Source organism: Lemur catta, chromosome 12, assembly GCF_020740605.2.
Source record: "Lemur catta isolate mLemCat1 chromosome 12, mLemCat1.pri, whole genome shotgun sequence".
In the NCBI taxonomy this organism is placed as follows: Eukaryota; Metazoa; Chordata; class Mammalia; order Primates; family Lemuridae; genus Lemur; species Lemur catta.
Window position 1 is genome coordinate 28,196,510 of NC_059139.1, and position 6,156 is coordinate 28,202,665.

General features: G+C 40.2%; 1 long non-coding RNA gene across 1 annotated transcript; it reads left to right on the plus strand.

The window, feature by feature from the left end:
- Positions 1-1,746: 1,746 nt before the first annotated feature.
- LOC123648416 lies at positions 1,747-4,486 on the plus strand. Its single transcript, XR_006738623.1, has 3 exons — positions 1,747-2,070; positions 2,842-3,065; positions 4,384-4,486. It is a non-coding gene; the product is annotated as an uncharacterized LOC123648416 (long non-coding RNA).
- The last annotated feature ends 1,670 nt before the right edge of the window (positions 4,487-6,156 follow it).

Sequence of the window (6,156 nt, forward strand, 5' to 3'; positions counted from 1 at the left end):
TCTATTGGAAAGCATGAAAAGATACATCATCAGCCTGTCAATTATGACAAGATTAGAGATTACTCAAGGACCGGATGAGAATCCTGCCCTATTCCAATCCAGGCTAGTAGAGGCCCTCCAGAAATATACTAATGTGGACCCCAATAGCCCAGAGGGAGAGATTATCCAGGCCACCCATTTCATTAGCCAGTCAGCCCCAGATATTTGTAGAAAGCTCCACAGATTGGCACTAGGTCCTCAAACCCCCATTAAACAGTTAATGGATGTGGCTTTCTCTGTCTTTAACAACAGAGATCAGGCTGAAAAAGCAGGGCTAAAAGGCATGCCAAATTTTTGGCAACAGCCATACGACCTGCAGATCTACCTCAAGGTCAACCTGTGTGCCCCTCTAGCAGGTAAAGGAACATGCTACTCCTGTGGGAGCCAGGATCACTGGAGTTGGGATTGTCCTCAAGGCGGCCAAAAGAGTCCAAGTTCAAGATTACCTAAGATACCATGTCCCCTTTGTGAAAAGTTTGGACACTGGAAGAGGGACTGTCCCCTGTTTCAAAGGGATTAGACAGAGAGAGAGAGAGAGAGAGAGATCTGCCACAGCAGTGGTGTTGGAGGACTGGGGAGGCCAAAGTTTCCCAGAGGCTCCCAAACAGACCGTCCGCATTATTAAGGAAGAACATTGGGTGACACTTGGCATGGCAGGTAAGACTGTTAAATTTGTAATTGAAATGGAGCTGCTTACTCTGTCTAGACTTCTCATAATGGTCCACTGTCTTCTGAGGTCTGCTCCATTGTTGGAGTGGAGGGAAAGCCCAAACCTAAATGATTCACTGAGCCCCTTCCTTGTCCCTGGGGGAACTCACTCATAAATTCTTAGTCATGCCTGAATGCCCAAGCTCTTTATTGGGAAATTTCCTAACAGCCTTGGGAACAACTGTAAGTTTACCAGGGACCCGAGACCTGTTCTTGGCCATCCTATGTCCCCTTGAAGAACCCCAACCACTGAGATATGGAATCAGGTTGACCCTCAGGTTTGGGGCAGGGAATCCCAGTAGAGCAAAATTTGCTGAACCAGTTAGGGTCTCTCTCAAGGGTAAGACTAGCTTCCCCAATAGATGCCAATACCCTATCAAACCTGAAGCCCAGTAAGGCCTTCAGCCTTTAATAGAGAAATTTTTCAAACATGGCCTCATAGTCCCATGCCGGTCACCCTGCAATACTCCCATTTTGCTGATTTTAAGGCCAAGCTGACTCAAGTACCTGAGAAAGCTGCTTGGTTTACAGTTTTAGATCTTAAAGATGCTTTCTTTTGTATACCGTTACGCCCAGGCTCCCAATATTTGTTTGCTTTTGAGTGGACTAATCCATCAACTAACAACACAATAAATACACATGGAAAGTCTTACCATAGGGCTTTAGAGTTAGCCTACACATTTTTGGCAATATAGTTGCCAGAGAATTATGAGAGCTCTCTTTAACCACTGGAGCCCTCTTACAATATGTGGATGATACACTCATCTGCGGCCCAACCTTAGAAGACTCAAATAAAAACACCATTCAAGTTTTGAATTTCTTGGAAGAAAGGGGGTATAAAGTCTCTCCTGCCAAGGCCCAGGTTTCACAGCACACAGTAACCTATCTAGGTCACATTTTGAGTCCAGGCCAGCAGAGGCCATTGGTCCAACACAAGAAAACCATCTTGTGCATAGGACCACCACAGACAGAGAAGCAACTTAATACATTTTTGGGCATGGCAGTGTTTTGCCGGATTTGGATACCTGGGTTTGGACTTATTGCCAAGCCTTTAAATGACTCAGTTCAGTCTATTCTCATTCTCCAACAATATCAACCTGTGTTTAACTTTCTTCTCTCTCTTCTTTAGACTCAGTGGGAGTATCTTTCTGATCTCAAATCTCCAGTGACTTGGAATCTATCCTGACAGAGAACAAGGACATTATGGATGGCAGGGATCAGTTTCCACCTAAATGTGTGCCGTGGATCAAACTGCTGTTGCCCTATGTGCTCCACTTTCCCTCAGGCTCCCTTGACAGAGAACAAGAACTCCTGGGCACATAGGTAGGGAGGACACCTCCTGTCAGCTTGAAGCAGTTACAGAAAATGAGACTTCCACCCATACCCTTGTAAGATCTCAAGGGCAGAGAGTTCTTGAGGGGGAATGTTAGAGTAGGTAATCAGGTATGAGCAAGAGAGGAGGGACTGGAAAAGTTAGTCACCTGGCTGGAACAAACAGTCCCTTGAACAAACAGATCCGAGCAGAAGAAAAGACCCATTAATTTCCCGGCGTTGCAAAGGTACAAAGTGACCTTTCCCCCCTTATATCACAATTGCAACAAGTTAACATTGTGGTTTTGACCCCCCTTGTGGGAAAAACAGGGGAACTATGAGTAAGAACAGAAAGAACGCTGACTACGCAGCCTTTTTTGACTTCAACAAATACAAACAGCAACCACTCAGGGTCTGGCGCAGCTGCTCTCTCCAAGCCTGCGCACTTCCTTTCTTGGGAGTGTGCTTTTGCTTCTACGCAAGGCTTTCCTAAGCCTGTCTGCTTTCACTCAATAAACTTGCCACTATTGCTTGGTTGTGTGTGCATCCTGAAATTCCGTTCTGCGACGTTAGCAAGAACCTTTATGCTGGTGACAGTTTCAGATATTTTTCTTGGGAAGTTGTTTTGAAGTTGTATTTGAGTGTGAGGGTCTCTATTGTGTAGAGGCTTTACTAAATGAAAAACAAAAGTAATTCTGGTAAAGTTCTACATATTGAACAGAACCCAACACAATGCCTTTTATGTGCTAAGTGTCCAATTATTATATTCCATTTTCCATTCAGGCTCCCCTTGTTTCTCATTGCGTCCTGAAAAGAGATTGCATCATCTCTCATACTGGCGCAAACAACGGAAAACAAAAACAGCCAAAACAAATGGTGGTGTCCTAATGCTAGACTCAGGTTCAGATCGGAAGAGACACCAAGTACTGGAAACATTATTTCCTTCATCGCGACCATGCCTGGTATTATTCAAAGTAAAGCAATGCCAAGTTACCTGAAATTTAGAGGTATGCTAAAATTAAGATGGCTTCTTTCCAGATTTTCTACAAATCTACTAAAACTCAACTTCTCTCTCTCTTAATCTCTTTACCTCTCCTATTTGTTCTACCCTTTCCCTGAGGGAGACCTAAACACGTGCTTAGTTGATCTGTCGGATAATGTAGCACTAAGTATATTGACAAACCTACACATTTCCTTGGAATAAATAGGGAATTACTTCAGCCAAAAAGGGGCCATTTTCCAGGTCTTGGTGCACCAGAATTAACCAAAATCCTATTTAGATCAACAGTTCTTGAGTAAACAGAGTAATAAAAATTGTTGCATTCTTATATGTACGGGACACTATTCTAAGTGTTTTGTATGTATTACTAACTTAATTATCATGTAACTCCATAAGGGTTTTATTTTTACCTCCATTTTACAGAAGAAGAAACATGGGTAGAGAAATTAAGAAACTTGTTCAAGGTCACAGTTCTAGTGAGCAGCAAAATTGGCATTCTGCAAACTAACCTGCAGAATGGGAGAACAAAAGAAGAAGAGGCAGGAAAAACACATTTTTAGGTTTCTGATTCAGTGACTTGGTTTCTGAGGCATTCCAAGAACTCCACTGAAATTTGACTTATCATCCTAGCATCTTTGAAAATATAAGCAAAAGCACAACAAATAAAAATATGAAAAAAGTGACTGTCCCAGTGAAACTCAGAGGGAAATTGAGATAGACAAAGGTAACTTGGGAATACAGTATAATTTTGAACAACTTATAACAAATATTCATTTATGTAATGCATATCTAATTATGTCTTTGGGGAGGTGAGAATCATATCTTGTAAAGGCTGGCTCTGATATTGTTAGCCCACAACATTGTATTAGTCCAGGCACTTTCTGTATTTGGTAACATTTATCAGTTTATTTATTCATTCAGAAATATGAGAAGAAAGATGATTGAAGTCACATGGGAGAAAGGTCACTCCATTGCTAAATAGGAGGCATAGCTTTTAGTATTGGCTTGCCATGATATTTTGTGGCATTAGGCAAATTATTTAACATCCTTAGACCAAGTTTTCTCATTAGCAAAATATGTTGTTGTAGTTGATGACCTTTGAGGATTCATTTAATACTGACATTCTGCAACTGTTGGTTATTGTCTTCCATTTTCCAGAAAGGCTTTAAAGTAGCTAATTCTAGGAATGTATATTTTTAGTTCTATATACCAGAGTGCCAGTAGCTCTTTAATAATGTATGTTTGAATAAGACACTCGATTAGATTCAACACATTTACATTTGGTTTAATAAATCTTTTCTTCCTCTTTTTCTTTTTTTTTTTAGATGCAAAGATTCGCTTTATTGCCTGGACATGAGAGCAGTGGCATGATCATAGCTCACTGCAACTTCAAAATCCTGTGCTCAAGTGATTCTCCTGCCTCAGCCTCCCAAGTAGCTGACACTACAGGCACACGCCATCACACCTGGCTAATTTTTCTCTTTTTTTTGTAGGGGTAGGGTCTCATTATGTTGCTTAGGCTGATTTTGAACTCCTGACCTCAGGCAATCCTTCCACTTTGGCCTCCCAAAGTGCTAGGGTTACGGTGAACCACTGTGCCCGGCCTTGGTTTAATAAGTCTTTCTTCAGTATTCAGTCGATATTTGTAGAGGTATCTGCTGAAATGAATGCATTCAAAATCTTGTTATTTATGCCTACTATGGGAATCCATAAATTATCAAGGTACAGTTACTGCTTATAAGAGGCATATAGAAATGTAGGAAATATAATACACTTATTCTAAAAGTATAATATATGGTACAGAGATAAATGCTACTAATTGACCCACTTCTCATATGGTGGCAATTCACTTAGGGAAATTTCTGTCTCAATTTTCTCCTCTTTCCAGGCCAAATGATCTTTCCAAAAGTCTAGGTAAGAGGTAGTAGGAGAGAATGCAAAGACCCTCTTGAGAATACAACCCTCATCAAGGCAGCATGGGCATAAAATAGTGAATTAGGCAGCCCCTATCGTTGACAAACAGATTATGTACTTCAATATTGAAAGAGGTAAATCTAAACCCCGGTTTCTTTATTTAATAAATCATCTAAGAAAAGTAAATCCCCAGTAACCAAAGTGTGCAATAATTATTTCTCACTAGAAAATAACTCTGTTCTTCTTTGCAGGAGAAAAGACAATGTAGTTTTAGAACTAGAAACAACAGATTTTGAATCTGGACACTGTTTCCTATTTGCTATGTTACCTTAAGCCAATTGTGTAATTCTTCATTACATGAAAGTAAAAGTAGTAGTACTTGCCTCATAGACTTGTATAATTTAAAAATAAATGGCACTCAATAAATGTTTTTCTTCTTTCATAGTCAAGGATATGAACAATAATATATTTGTTTATTTACCTAATTTATATGTATAGTCATCTATTTTCTACTGAGGAAGCTACCCTCGTTGCTACACTGACTCAAACTTAGACACCTACTCTTTATATCTAAGAAGATATACTGGATAAATGTTCAAAACTTTATGTAGATAGAACCTATGGATAATGAAGAGTGAGACTTCTGACTCCTTCTAAATCTGGTATTTTTCCAGTAGATGGCCAGAATGTAAGGGATTTGGGTTGTGATTCATCATCTCTCAGGTGCTATGTCTGTGTTAAAAGGCCAACTATTTTGTCTTAGTTTTACACAGATGCCTTCTAATAGTGTTAACTAAGCAAGGCAAGGGCAAATGGTCTTTAAATATTGATGTCATGGGAAAGTGAAAGTTTAGTCAAGCACAATCTCTCCCCCTCACATCTCTGTTCTTCTCTGTTCTTCCTTAACAACTCTTGCACAAGCCAGATTATGTGTCTTCTCACACAACTCTGAAAAGACACTGACACTCTTGTTGACATCTAACAGAGAATTCCACTGCATAAGAACAAGCCATCTGGATCACAAGAATGTGGTCTATACCACACTCACTCCATCACTTTATCATAGTTAGTATGATAGACACCAAAGGAGGTTAGAGCAGCTCCTTCCTTGGAGATGTTTAACTGTTTGTTGTCATTAGGGACCATATGACTTGGTACAAAAGATGGGACTATATGACATCTGG